The sequence below is a fragment of the Sphaerodactylus townsendi genome, linkage group LG02 (assembly GCF_021028975.2).
Source record: "Sphaerodactylus townsendi isolate TG3544 linkage group LG02, MPM_Stown_v2.3, whole genome shotgun sequence".
Classification (NCBI taxonomy): domain Eukaryota; kingdom Metazoa; phylum Chordata; class Lepidosauria; order Squamata; family Sphaerodactylidae; genus Sphaerodactylus; species Sphaerodactylus townsendi.
In genome coordinates, this window is record NC_059426.1 from 20,674,543 (window position 1) to 20,689,651 (window position 15,109).

Genomic DNA, 15,109 nt, shown 5'->3' on the forward strand with positions numbered 1-15,109 from the left:
GCGGGCCGCGAGCCAATGGGCGGGCGCCTTGTTGCGTCGGGGCTGCTGACAGAGGGCCGGAGGCGGCAGTAGGAAGGAGAGGGAGGCGCCGGTAGCCGCAGTGACAGCCGCGATGGTGGCAGGCGCTCCGGCGGGGGGAGGCGACTGAGGTGAGAGCTTGGGGGAAGCAGGCGGGGAGGCGCGGGTATTTATGGGGGGGGGGGGCGACGCAGCTTCCGAAGTGCGGTTCCCCCCTTTCCTTGGCTCCGTAGGGGATGCAGAAAGAGTGCCCCCTCCCCAATTCCGGTTCATTTTCGGTTCCTTTCCCTCCTCTCCGTCGGCACCTGCTGTGCAATTACCCTTTTGGCTCCCTCCTCTATTGAAAAACCGGGACGGGAAATCTGTGGTAGCCTTCGGTCGGACCCAGCTTCGTGCCAGCTTTCGAGCTAAGCAGAGCTCTTCGACAGGCTTGAGGTTAGAAATGTCAGTGGTGGGGGAAATCCTAAAATGCGGGCAAAATCCTCAGGCCCCGTTCTTCATGCATTGGTTACTGAGTGTCCTGTGTGGTGGATTGTACTGACTCACCCTGTATAATCCGCCTTGAGTCCCTGTGCGAAACTGTAAATAACGTGAATTAAATAATATCCAGGCGTTCTGTGGTGAGGGGGTGCTCCCTCTGTCACCTTCGCTCTGCACAGCCACTTTCCACCACCCCGATCCTTTTCCCCTTTGCCTTCCATCTCCGGGGCAGTTGACAAGCTGCCCGCCAGACCCCTTTGGTGACGAGGTTGCCAACCTCCAGGTGGGATCTGGAGATCTTTTAGAATAACAACGGATCGCCAGGTGACAGCTCGATTCCCTTGTAGAAAATGTCTGCTTTGTGGAGGGTGGACTCCATGACATTATACCATGCTGAGCTACTTTCCCACCCTACTTCCCCAGACTCTGGCCCCCCAAATCTCCAGAAATTTTATAACCAGGAGTTGACAACCCTGTTTGGCAAATACCTCCCTCACTACACTATAGAAAGGCTACAACCTTTCTTATTCTGGAGCAGGAGAGGATGGCATCTTTTTGTTATTTCCATGCATTTTGATCCCTGGAATGGCTACATTTTCGAAAACTCCTGTATGGATCTTTCCCACTAGTCCCTGTACTTGTATGCTTGGATGTACTGTTGGAGTGCTGTGTGGTTTCCGGGCTGTATGGCGTGTTCTAGCAACATTCTCCGTATGACATTCTCTCCTGACGGCTACTGTCTGTGGACTGGCATCTTCGAAGATCCTCTGAAGGTTACCAGCCTGAATCTGATAAGCACAGGAATGTCAGGAAAAATGCTGCTTGCTAGCCATACAGTCTGGAAGCTCCCTGACCTCAACATCAACAATACATCTGGCCATTATGTACTTGGATCTTTCACCAGTCCCTGTACCTGCTTGCTGTTTGAGGTGTCACTAATTCATGCCCACCAGAATCCCCTAGCTGCTGTGTCTGGGGTTCTTAGACTCAGTTTCAAGATTAAATGAACCTGCCCCTTTTAAATGAACCTGCCCCAAGATTAAATCCCCCCCTCCCCACAAAAAAACCCCTTCTTATTTTTTCCTAAGAGGTATGAACCATCTGGCTGCATCCTTACGGTTACAGCAACAGTAGCACCCCCTCTCCCCCACGCCATCTCTAAAATTCCTTCTTTCTGTTGGGGCTTTGTGCTGATCCTTGCTGATCTGATCCTCCATTTAATGAGAATCTCTTTCTGAACTAAGGTAAATTCTTCCTCTGAGTGACTTCTTTCTGAGTTTGACCCTGGGCACCATGTCATAATTTATTAGCTTCTAAAAGCAACGAACACCCCTGTCCAAATATAATGCTTTTGCTCTGTGCATTGACATTTGCCCTCAGAGGAACAGTGTGTGTGCGTTGCACATAGAGGGGAAGAGATGTTGTAACTAACTGACACAGATGGCATGCTTGTAAATCTTTGGATGCTCCAGAAATTAGAGGAATAAGGCTGTCATAATTAAATCTGCATGCAGAGCTTAGAAAGCAGTTTCTTCAGTATAAGATTAGACTTGCAGTATGTATCTGTACTAAGAGATAAATAAAAGTTCACCTTTTTACCAGAGTGTTTGTATATGCAGTAATTACATTGTAGTCTTATTCCCTCAAGTAATTGCTTCTCAAGAGCGCATCAGAATTAAAAGAGATGAGTAAGAGCTATGATAAGCTGTCCCCTTAAGATTTTACTAACTTGCGAGTCATATGGCATTAGGCACCTGGGCTATATAGTTTGTTCCATCTGTACTATGCTGTAGGGGTTGAGTATGCAGTTGTTGTCTCCTGGTTCAGAATAATATTTTAAATACCGTTCCACTAAGTGTTGGAAGTCAGTGTGATACTGCATTTCTTCTTTTGTTTCTCCATGCAGATTAGGATAACCTATTACTTTTTACCCAGGAATGAAACCTGAGTCATTTTGGCATATTTGAGTCAGACTTGCCACAATTCGGAGTGATCTTCTCTGTAATCAATTGTTTTCAGATGCTGCATTTTTAGTGTATCAAGAGTTTAATCAGTTTAGGGGTGAATAAAGTTAATAGTTAAGTTAGTGTTCCTTGTTTCTGTTTGGTATGAAATATCTTTAAGATTTGCTGGATGGATAGTATCTCCTGTTCTGTGTGCTGTGACAACTGACAAGCTATTTGGGAGCAAACCTGTTTTCACAGGGTTTTACATAAGAGCTAACACTGATTAATATTGTATCCCTGGACAAAAGGGGAGTTTCAGCTGGTTGTCTTCCAAGCTTTCTTGTGAACTAATGATAATTCACACAAATTCATTTGCATTCCATATAGCAATTCTCATATATTAAAAATAGTATCATTTACATATGTATGCTTTAGACTTCTTGATTATGGTTTAAAAATCTTTGAGACACTCTTTTTGATTCATAGGTCTTTACAGTAGGGAATGAGCTGCTGACTGTGGTTGTATAAAATGGTTCTCTTGAAGTAGTGGAAGGCCAGTTATTTGTGATGATTTTAATTGGAATGGGTGAAACTCTGTTGGTGATATCGCATTGCATCTGGATTCTGGTAGGCTGAGCAGAGCTGTATTGTTGGAGATCCCAGAGAGCAAAAGAATTTCTTCCCTTTACCCTGGCAGATTAATTGTTTGAATCAATAGACTGGAGGTCAGGGAATGCATGGAAATACAGGTCAGGTTTTTTGACCTTCAACCATTTATGTTCTCTGAATTGTGTATCTTTGTGTAAGGTTGATATTCTTTTGAAAAGCCTTCTGAAGATTCAGAGGGATTGTTCAAGCAATATCAATGGATGGGAAAAATCTGCTTCTGTGCATTAAAAGCCCTATATAGATTCTTAAGTGGTGTTTCTGTTGGGGGGAGAAATATAAGGCTACACCTGCTTTTGCATCTCTCTCTCTCTCTCTCTCTCTCTCTCTCTCTCTCTCTCTCTCTCTCTCTCTCTCTCTCTCTCTCTCTCCCCCCCCTCTCTCCCTCCCTCTCTCCCTCTCTCCCCCTCCTATTTCTGATGTGGTCTGAACTATTTCCCCCTGTCCTGGCATTGGCAAAATATGATGGCATTATGCATCGTGAACCTTCTTTCAGACCTCCTGGTCTTTTGTGAAAGTCATTGTGGTTTAGTTCCCTGTAGCAGCTAGCCATAACTGAGCTCTGAACAAATAATATGACTGCTTCAAATTGTGGTTGGACTAAGAATTGGTTGCTGCTAAGCTACTTACTTGCCTCCCTCCTGGTGTCCGGTGTCCTTTCCTTGCTTTTTAACTCTTTCATCCTAACCTCTTTTCTGTATTTTGTGTCCCCAGCAGTAAAACTGCACTTCTCCTAGTGTGTGATGCCTCATGCTCCATGATCTGCTGGTAGTGTCTGTTAACTATAGCCTGCTTGAGGCTGGGACCCCTGAATGTGAGGACTTGGAGGTGTATGTGTCTGACTTGGAAGGATAAGGGAGGTTGGCCTATTTTTTTGGGGGGGGGGTGATTGTGAAGGAGTCTCCATGAGGATATCATGGGTGCATCTGTGGCTGTGGAGGTATTCCATGGGAAGCTTGGAACATCTGAGCTGCCTGTAGCAAGACACCCTTGAAATATTTGAGGGGAGGTCAGCAATGTCTGTCCTGTGTTGCTGTGTATGGTGTTAATATCATTAAAGTGTGCTCTTGTATTTTACATGCAGCATTGCATGGATTCAGGCTAAGGTCCCAGTCCTGGCATTCTACATAGGAAGCTGACTGAACTTTACTGCTACCATCTTGTGTAGTAACCTGTTGGTGCTGTCTTACCAATCAACCTAAGGAGCCTTCTTTGTGGTTTCTGTGCAGCTGCTTGCCAAGACAGTTTGTGGGAAAGACAGTTGCGGTGTGGGGAGCAGGTGCTGTGTGTCTATGTGTTCTCTTGCTTGTTCTGGAACTTCGCCTGGTAAAGGGAAGGGGCTGAACTATAATGCCATTCAGTGTAATGTGGACAGTGTCCTTTTTTCCCTGAGGGAGAGGGCCAGGCTCTTGTCTGTGTCAGCACACTTCACTGAGATTTGAATGGAGTGCTTTGGGGGCTATTGCGGCTGCATAGGTGAGCCAGTCCAATGGGCCTCACTCCTTCTGGAGTAGCTTTGCGAACGCATCAAATATGACAAGACAGCTTACTGTTTTTGAATTGCTTCTGAGAACAACATTGAGGGGTACCCCTTTCCTCCTGCAAACTCTGGGGAAGGGTTAAATGATGCTCTTGTCCATTACTTGAGGGACTTGTGATAGTATTCATAGTGTTCTCTTCCCATTTTATCCTCCGTGCACTTCTGTTGGGCATGTTGGGCCAAGTTCACTACATGATAGAATTTGGATTTGAATCCTTGTGTTTCAGGTTGGAGTCTGACACTTTTGCCTGCACTTGTAGTAATTAGTAGTCATAAAAATGGTAGTACAAGCACTACCCTGCTTATGTACACTCTAGTGCACAGGTGTCAAACTCGTGGCCCTCCAGATGTTGTGGACTACAGCTCCTATCATCCCCTGCCAGCATGATGCTGGCAGGGGATGATGATAATATAGGATGCTGAAGAATTCTGCAATACTTAATCTGTATAGTGACACAGCTATGATTTGCTTTTCTTTTGTCCTTTATCGTGACATAAATATAGCTTTTGGATCACACTCTTAGTTTACAACGTAGAGAAGTACATTTTAGTATCCCGACAAAACTGGATATAAAAGAAATGTGAAGTATAAGGCTCGCGTATAGCTACTTTCAACAATGTGTTTTTGGTCCTTTCAGACTGTCTGCTAAATTATGCCCTTTTGGTCCAAAGTTTAGCTGAGAACTGTGTGTGCTCCTCCAATATATAAAATGGAGGAGTTTAGATAACTTCAGCCATCATTTGCTTGCATCTGGGTTTTGCAAGAGCTGGTTGTAGTGGATATATTGTTCTCTTTTTAGATCATGCCTCTGTTGCTGCGATCCTTCAGACCATCCTGGATTTTGAGATTGCTGCCTAAATCTGATTAAGTTAGTGCCTTGTTTTCCATGCAGTGTACCCACATGGGGGTGGATGAGAGAGTGCTGAGGCACTGTTAGGTAACATCACTGCCCCCCCCCCCCCCCACCACCACTCAAGGCTCTTAGTCATGCAGCGAGTCTCTCAACCTCATCAATTTTCCTCTGACCAACTCTCTTCCTACCAATAAAGGATTTTAATTTGAACAACAAGTGCGTAGGGCTGGAAAGTGCTGCTGTTACCTTCATAAAATTCTCCTCTGTACAAGTTTTAGAATTGGAGGTGCAAGTGAGGCTGAGGAGAAGGTTTCACAGTCTTTCGATAATACAGGTTTATCTCAGGTCCTCACAGCCGAGGCACTGTCTCCTGCTTTGCTGTGGACTGAAAAAGAATCTGTTCTTTTAGAGGAAAAGGAGGCTGCAAAATATTTCTAGTTTTGCATTGGAATATCCATTTTGATTTTCCCCTGATAATGGGAATGTTTGAGAGCAGCTTATTAGATATCATCTGCTTACAAACTATTCTGCACTAGTCAGATTGGTAGACTAACAGTGCAATCGTAGAAAGTTACTCCAGGCTAATTTTGCACGGTAAAAATCTCCCATGCTGAATCCGGAAGTGCTGCTGCCGTGGCGCTTTTCATCCTGCTGTTGACTTTGCCCTTCTCCCTGGCTCTCCTCCACTTGCACCGCGAGGTCTTTGGCAATGTCTTATACCCGTGGTGGCGAACCTTTGGCACTCCAGATGTTATGGACTACAATTCCCATCAGCCCCTGCCAGCATGGCCAATTGGCAGGGGCTGATGGGAATTGTGGTCCATAACATCTGGAGTGCCAAAGGTTCGCCACCATTGTCTTATACACATGCGCGGGCAACCTCCATTTCTCGCGTTCTGATTGGCTGAATCTCCCCCTCCTGCTCCCCCCACCCACTTTCACTAATTTTGATTTAAATGACTGCACAAAACAAATGCTGGGAATTGGCGCCCTTGGCCCTCCCCAGTCTAAAATCCCTGTATGTGTGAGGGAATTGCGGTACTCCAACCCCCCCATCTAAATTCCTTGCATGTGCAAGGGAATCACTGCCCTCCCGTTTGCAGTGCCTTCACACGCTACTTTTCTGCAAGGTTTTTGTAAGGTTTCTCCCTCCATGTTTTTTATTCCACTGTAAGGGGGGAAGGGGAAGGTGCCCGTTCATTGGAGGGGCGGGCTAGAGTGGCGGGCCGGAAAAATGGCCTTGTTCTGCTGCTGAGGAATAGTCATGGCAGCAGAAGCCACCGGAGCAACAGAGGGGCATTCCAAAAGGTCCTCAACCTTTGCGGTTCTGGAAAGTCCCGGGGCAAAGCCACTGCTGCAGGGCGGCACTGGGGCAACAGCATGGCAGACACGGTGCAGCGCTGGGAGCTGTGGGGAACTCCCCATTGTGCCAGGGCATGCCCTGTGCCAACAATGGACCATTTTTAACATGCAAACTCAGCCCCAGTCTAAGTTCATTCATTTCAGTGGACTTAGACTGGAGCAACTCTGCATATGATTGCTCTGTAAGCATTGTCTTTCTGTTATACTGCTGTGGTTGTTTTGTAACCTTGCCTAGTTCTTGAGCCAAAGTACGGAGAAATGTATAATTATGTCGGCATTTATACCTGCTTTCTCTGCATCTGCAAAGTCAAAGCAGTTTACAAAATAAATGTAAAAAATACTCTGACAAAGTCATGTACAATTTGATGTTCCCTACACTGGTCTGCTGCTGATTTCCTTAGTTTGGCTTATTCGATGCTAAAGGCATATCAGTTTCATTTGGTCTTTGGCAGTGTAGTAAAACACCTTGAAGATTTGGGTAGCTGGACAACATCAGAAGATCTGTGGCTTACTACAGCAGTGAAGTCTAGTATAAAAACACTGAATTATACGAAAATCACTGAGAGGATTCAGTGACGCCACTTTAGGGCTTTATATAGATCGGGTCTTGAGCAGAGACAAAATTAGGAATTTCTGATCTGAATACATTTTGCAAAGACTGTCCGGACCCATGGTGGTGAACCTTTGGTACTGCAGATGTTATGAACTACAATTCCCATCAGCCCCACGCCACCGCAATGGCTATGCTGGCGGGGGCTGATGTAGTCCATAACCTCTGGAATATAAGGAGTTATCCTACTAACCATCAGGACTCCTTCCATAAACTAGTTAAATAACATTGAATGGAAGGGTGGTATTGTAAGTAATTGGTCTTTGATTCCCCGCTGTGCCACTTGAGCTGTGGAGGCTTATCTGGTGAACTAGATTAGCTTGTGAACTCCAACACAGGTGGGTGACCTTAGGTGAGTCACAGTTCTTAGGAGCTCTCTCAACCCTACCTCCCTCACAGGGTGTTTGTTGTGAGCGGTGAAGGGAAAGGAGATTGTAAGCCCCTTTGAGTCTCCTTACAGGAGAGGAAGGGGGGTATAAATCCAAACTCCTCCTCTTCTTCTTTCTTCTTTCTCCTCCTCCAATTTAATTCCACAGTTGAAGGTATAGATAGACTATAGGCCAGTGGTGGCAAACCTTTGGCACTCCAGATGTTATGGACTACAATTCCCATCAGCCCCTGCCAGCATGGCCAATTGGCCATGCTGGCAGGGGGAAACTGATAAAGTCCATAACATCTACATCCTAAAGGGGCAATTCTAACCTAATCTATTACATATTTGATTTGTGCATCTATATTTTCAATGCTATGCTTTCTTTCTTACAAGCTGCCAAAGTATTCTCATTTTGAGGGTCAATGTAAGAGTTTTTGAAAAGGAAAATGGTTCCTGCTGTTTCACCCTTTGTATCAGAATGGCGCTTGCACCAGGTTTCTAGCTATATTCTTTTATAACTTGGAGAAATGTCAGGAACAGTCTGGGATTCCCATGTGAACTTCTTCCACAGTACCATTATTTTGTACACAACCTTAAATATGTAAATATGTTTGGATTCAAGCTTTTCTTTGAGGTTTATGAACTATGGTCATGAAATGAGCCCTGGGTGGGTGGGGGTTATTGGCTTGTTTTTCTTCTAATTCAGGGGTCTGTAACCTGCGGCTCTCTAGATGTTCATGGACTACAATTCCCATCCCATGGTGGCAGGGGCTGATGGGAATTGTAGTCCATGAACATCTGGAGAGCCACAGGTTGCAGACCCCTGTTCTAATTGCATCCCCCTTGTGCCGCATGACAAATGTCTGAAGCATCCATCAGAATCATGTCTACTAGCTAGCCTTCTGTTGCTTATATAGGATTGAATCCAAAATGTTTCATAATGGCTTATAGGCTAATTTGCCATTTGCTTCCCTTCTGGTGATTATGCCTTAAGATATTACATATGTGTGAGTAATCCCTCAGTTCATATTTAATTTCTGTTTAATGAGAAGAAAACTATCACTCTACTTGAATGTGAACTGTTACCTGATGGTTTCCAAAACAAACTAAACATCTAGCATTACATTAGAAAAAGTAACTGAACTATGGTTTGAGTTGGGCAGCGGCAGAGCACAATAATCCTTCCCCAAGAACAGAAGGATCTCATGTTAAAAACTTTTGAAGGGACTGCTTAATTTTTAAATACAATAATTCTGCAGAGGTATTTAACATAACTGCATGTCCCTCCTCTGAATTTATTTGTTGCCCTTTTCCCCATAAAGTGGTATGGCATTTTAATATCCTTTATGCTTGAAGTAAACAAGTTATGAGAAGAAAGCTACTGGGGGTACAAGGAGAACATTGTCCAATAAATATGATGGGTGCAATAATTGAGAACTCTTTTTTTTGCAGGTATATTAAACTAGTTCACTGAGCAGGCATTTTTATGCTTTTATGCAGGCACATCACACTAATGAGATCATACGGTACTTAGTGTGGAAATAAATGAATTACTGTTTTTTCCCCTTGCACCTCATGTTTGAATGTGTCACGGCTCAGATGCCACAAGGATTATAAACTTGTGATCATTTGTTTGGAAGATCAGACTTTGAACTGGAAGAATTTTAATTGGCTAGAGGCTGTGGATTTCTTTGCTGAAAGAAATGTTGCATTTGTAGGGATTTCCTTTCCTAATATGTTTTGGAATCAGTCACATTAGTCCATAAATTTCAGTTGGAAGTATAATTTATGAGAAGCAAAGGCCTCAAAGTCTTAAGTCTTCATATTACTTCACCTTGTGTTGCATGTCCCACTATATTCTCATTATACTCTGCATTGCTGCTTTAACTCCCAAACTGAGTTGTATAGATATTAGACATCTAAAACAACATAGCAATAATTAGAACATAAGAACATAAGAAAGAGCTTGCTGGATCTTTAATGATAGATTCTACCAATTTACCAGGAACAGGTGTCAAACTGACTGGCCTGTAATTTCCTGGTTCTTCCCTAGACCCTTTCTTAAAGATTGGTGTGACATTGGCCATCTTCCAGTCTTCAGGGATGGAGGCTGATTTCAGGGATAAGTTGCATTATGCATATAAATTGCCTTATAATAAAAAAGTTCATATGCAATACTTCAATGTAATGAACCTTAGCTCAACTTGCTGGTTTTGTCTGTAAACCCCACTGAAGTCTATGGGTTGTAGGAGGCTGGAAAGTACTGAATGGGTGTCCTGTGTAATTATAGGTAACGGTCAAAATACGGGCAGGGCAAAATAATTCTGGCACCAGATTTTAAGATCAGATACATTATTGAATATTTATTCAGGTAGGGAGCTGTGTAATTAGCTACTGAGTTACACTTTAAATCGTGTTGAGCGTATATGTTTTTTAAATGTCTATTTAAATATAATTAACCTGTAAATATCGGCAGCCACATCTTTTAGACCAAGTATCTTTCTGTGAGGGTTACTTCAATATTATGAGATCTGAGCATTAAGATCTTTTTCTTAAGATGTTGTCTTGAGCTGCTGGATTTACATGAAAGTGGAATTAGCAAAAAAAAAGTATGTGTGTTTCTTAAACTAAAGATGTATTATGTCATAAGATTTTATTTAACAGCCTCCCATCAAACAGCAGTGAAATGCAAGAGGATACACAGTCCGCTGAGGATTCATTTCATGCATCGAATTAAAAGGTCTCTAATCTACAAAAGTTTAAGCTACAGATTGTCAGTCTTAACAAGCCACAAGACACTCTTTTTGCTTAGCAGTGGATTAACATGGTTGCCCCTCTAGATCTTGGCAAATTGACATACTTTAACTCAAAAGTATTATTTAGAAAATTTATTTTTGGATTAATTTTGAGGGAGAGTTTGGGATTTCAAAGAGCTTCAAAGAAATCTGACTTTCTTCAGCTGTTGTACAGAAAAAGTAGTTGCATTTTAAAAGGGAAAATGGATGACAAAGTTATTCACAATCATATTAAAATAATCAGTCTTTATTGGTTATGATCATAGAGCGGTCGAGGTTGGCACACAGAGAGTCATTAGCACATCTACATGTAATCACGTTTCAGAGCTGTATAGTGGGCTTATCATGGGCTTATTTCTATAGTGCAGACATAGTTAATAAAGTTTGCAAAGCTTGAATTTAGGGAACTTGACTTGCTCTGCTGCAGCATAGGTATTCTCAAAGCTGTCTTTAGGTATAGCAGTAGGTTTAACCAGAGTTTGCATGAGGGCCACAACAGAGTAATACTGTCTCTGCAGGTTGTATGGAGGCCAATTAGTTTGGGATATCTTTTGCTCCTGTCTATTCTCTGCCACCAGGAACAAAGAACTGACCTCCCCCTTATTGATCTCCTACCTCTGTAGCTGCTTCTTTCTGCCTCTTAACCCTATTTACCCCCCATTTACTTATGCATTAAATTATGTTGCTGTGCTTCAGATAGTTGTAAACTCAAAGTGACTTACGTAACTTCAAGAAGAAGAAGAAGAAGAAGAGTTTGGATTTATATCCCCCCTTTCTCTCCTGCAGGAGACTCAAAGGGACTTACAATCTCCTTGCCCTTCCCCCCTCACAACAAACACCCTGTGAGGTAGGTGGGGCTGAGAGAGCTCCGAGAAGCTGTGACTAGCCCAAGGTCACCCAGCTGGCATGTGTGGGAGTGTACAGGCTAATCTGAATTCCCCAGATAAGCCTCCACAGCTCAGGCAGCAGAGCTGGGAATCAAACCCGGTTCCTCCAGATTAGATACATGAGCTCTTAACCTCCTACGCCACTGCTGCTCCATCCATCACAGAGATATAAACCAAAGACTTATAAAACTGCTCAGCACATATAACAGCTTAAAATCTCCTAAAAACGTCCTCAGCCAAAATCCAAAAGAAGGAAGTCTGCTGGAAGTGAGTTCGCTGGACCAATTCTCACAGCCGTCCACTTCTGGATTTCTCCTTTGTGGCCACTGTGTGGAACTGTATGTGTTAACCTCAGAAGGGCAGCTGTTGGTGTGCTTTTGGAAGAGGAGCAGACATCACTCACTGGCTCTCTCTCTGCTGGCAGCATCCAACAATTGGCTGTGTTATGTTCTGATGTATTGAAAGCCACCGTGGTATAGTGGTTCAGAATGGTGGACTTTAATATGGGGAACCATGCTTGATTCACCACCAGATTTGTTTTCCTGCTCCTACACGTGAAGCCTGCTGGGAGACTTTGGGCTAGTCATAATTTTCTGAGAACTCTCAGCCCCACCTACGTCAAAGGTGTCTATTGTGGGAAGAGAAGAAGTTTAAAAGCCACTTCAGGAAAAGTGGGGTTTAAAACCAATTTCTTTTTGCTCCGGTGACTGAGCTGGTTCTACTGAAGGCTACTGGCAGTTGGTGAAGACCAGGAGACCCTTGGCTCTTGCTGTTTGGCTTGTGCCTCTCTTAAGCTCTGGGTTTTTCAGAGTACCTGGAAAGCAGAAGGAGAAATGTTCAAGCTGTGTTCTCCAGCTGACCCATATCCCCAAATTCCATCTTTCTCAATGTGTCTGCATTCTGGGGTGGAGCAGTTCTGATGAATAGGTCCAGGATTATATTGTACTTTATTTTACCTGGCCATGTATCCTGTTGTTGAGAGTGTAACAGACTAGGTGCTAGGGTGTATAAAATATATTGCAACAGAATAGTATAGGAAAGCACTTTATAAGAAGAAAGGGACTGCTGCCTTGGGCAGGACACACCTGTTTGTGGTAAATGTTATCCTACCATCACTGAATTATTTTGTACTGATATAACGTTGTTTTTTCTGTATTGTACCTGTTCTCTGTATCATGTCTGATATGCTATACTTGTTCAGATTTCTGTAATCCTAGTCCATTGCTAATTACAGTATATACTCTAGTATAAGCCAACCCGAATATAAGCCGAGGCACCTAATTTTACCACAAAAATCTGGGAAACTTATTGACTCGAGTATAAGCCTTCGAACTTGACTCAGTAGCAGCTAAAAAGAAAAGATTTGGGAGCAAGATGAGATAGAGTTGCTTAACAGAGTTTTCATTAGGGATGAGCAGCTTTCCAGCACTCTGGGAACAAAAATGAACCACTGTTTTCCTCCAAATGTAGAATAATTCTGGGATTCATAGCCATGCCAGCCTAAACTTTGCTCCAAAGAAAGTCTTTGTCTTCAGCAACATCAGTATTTGGCAGTAAACTACTGTATGAAGAATTGTATTCATCTAGAATGCAACACACTAATAACCCTTAGGAGAGAAATGCCTCAGTTTCTTTTAACACACACACACAACCTAGTTGCAATGCTATGCAGGCTGTCCTTACAGCTTGTTTTTACGGCTCTCTGGTGAGTTAGAAAAAAGGCAGCAACATGCTTACTGGATCCCCACAAGAGCCCCAGCTCTGGCTGCCATCTTGGAATTACCGAATATACTTGAGTACAAGCTGAGGGGGGCTTTTTCAGCATTAAAAATGTGCTGAAAAAGTCGGCTTATACTCTAGTATTTACGGTAGTAGACGTCTCATAATGGCCGGATCAATTTACACTGTATTTGAGTCTTTGAGTCTCAGTAAGAAAGGTGACAAATAAACAAACTTCTGTTCTTCAGAAGCTGTGCATAAAATCTGTTTGGGCCACTGGATTCCTTGGAAAGTTTTCTTGTGTAACTTTCAGAGATCTTCAGTTCTTACACAACATGTTGCTTTTTCTGAGGAACAGCATTAAGAGCAACAAAGCCCTCATGTGCCAGTTAATTCAATGCTAAATCAGTTGTTTTAATTACAAGAGAAGCACGTGCTTACCACTTCTGTTTACACTGCAGAGCTCAGTGGACTGAACATCAGCAGCGACATTGACATTCTGTTGCAAGAATGGCCATCGACTGTTAAAAGGCAAAAAGATAAATTAGCATGCCAAGACAGGAATAACTGCCTAGCCCTTCCAAGGGAACTATTAATCAAGTTGGTAGCAGAGGTCAGTTGAAGATGGCATAGTATAAGAGGGAAGGAACTGAAGCAAGCACTGCTGCCACGAACTGCTAAACTGACAACTCTGCTTGGTCTTCCTTTGAGGGAATAGATTCATAGAGTTGGAAGGGGCTTTACAGGCCATCTAGTCCAACCCCCTGCTTAACGTAGGATCAACCTAGAGCATCCCTGGCAAGTGTTTGTCCAGCTGCTGCTTGAAGACTGCCTGAAGATTAGATTCAGACTCAGCTGTTCATGTTGACTCTCATGTAGTCCAGTCGGTGCTTTATTGGTAAGACTTGCTTCATTGTGTGGTGCTCATAGCTTCTTTTGTGATGTAGAATGACTCCAGAGCCAGAGTGATAAAATCCCAGGGTTCTATTAATGGGTTCTCATTGTGCCAAAAGGGAGCTAGAGTTATCAGGAGACATTCTGCAGCACCCTGCTAAACAATTGTCTGTCTCTCCCCCATAGTTATTTCCCCTCATTTTTCTTGGCTGTTCCCAGGTGGCCCCATTGTTTCTAGTCCTGGGTGCCATCTGCCAGGCATGTGCATAGTGAAAAGAGTGCACTGCATGTCAACATGCCATTTCTATGGCAGCAGAGCCACCATATAGGTGTCCCGGCTCAGTCCTTGGATAGACATTCAAGCAGTCTGGCATATAAATGCACATTGAGTAATTCTGGTGTCCTTTATGCTAAGGATTTCCACAAGAACAAAAAAACCCAATATGGGTAATATCCTGTCACTCTACTCAGCTAAGTGTGCAGCCTTCTAATCTATGGAGAAGTATTCTCTTATACTGGAGGAAGACTCTGTACTTAGCTGAGAAGGGGTGGCAGGATATAAGTTTACCTTGTTTAGTTGCTCTTTCTTATGCTTGTGTTACACTGAAATCAGTTCACGCACACAGTGGCTCTGACGTTTTGCTTTGAAACTCTCCCATCGCATGTGATGATGTGATTTTATGCACACTGGTTAGTCAGGTTGCCAACAACGTGGAAGAAAGAATGCTTTGCTCCCTAGAGAGCCAACATGGTGAAGTGGTTAAGAGCAGAGGACTCTAATCTGGAGAATCAGGTTTGATTCCCCACTCCTCCACATGAGTAGTGGACTCTTATCTGGTGAACTGAATTTGTTTCTCCATTCCTACATTAAAATAATCAAATCAAATGAAGACATTACAAATAAATCAAGGAAGAAGGAAAGGGTAACAAGATTCCATTCCTTCCCTCAACCATTGGCCTTTTGG

The 15,109-nt window shown here is 43.3% G+C and overlaps 2 protein-coding genes across 4 annotated transcripts in view; one reads left to right on the forward strand and one right to left on the reverse strand.

Moving 5' to 3' along the window:
* LOC125426207 (aldehyde oxidase 3-like) overlaps window positions 1-15,109 on the reverse strand; it is a 343,943-nt gene that overhangs the window by 68,928 nt on the left and 259,906 nt on the right. The window lies entirely within an intron of this gene.
* The window catches only part of FAM126B (family with sequence similarity 126 member B), a 67,241-nt gene continuing 52,176 nt past the window's right edge, over window positions 45-15,109 (forward strand). For 2 of the 3 annotated variants that reach the window (XM_048486433.1, XM_048486431.1), the window contains exon 1: window positions 45-149. The gene's annotated coding sequence lies outside the window, so the exon portion shown is untranslated. The remainder of the gene's footprint in view (window positions 150-15,109) is intronic. The other variant, XM_048486432.1, reaches the window with a different exon arrangement.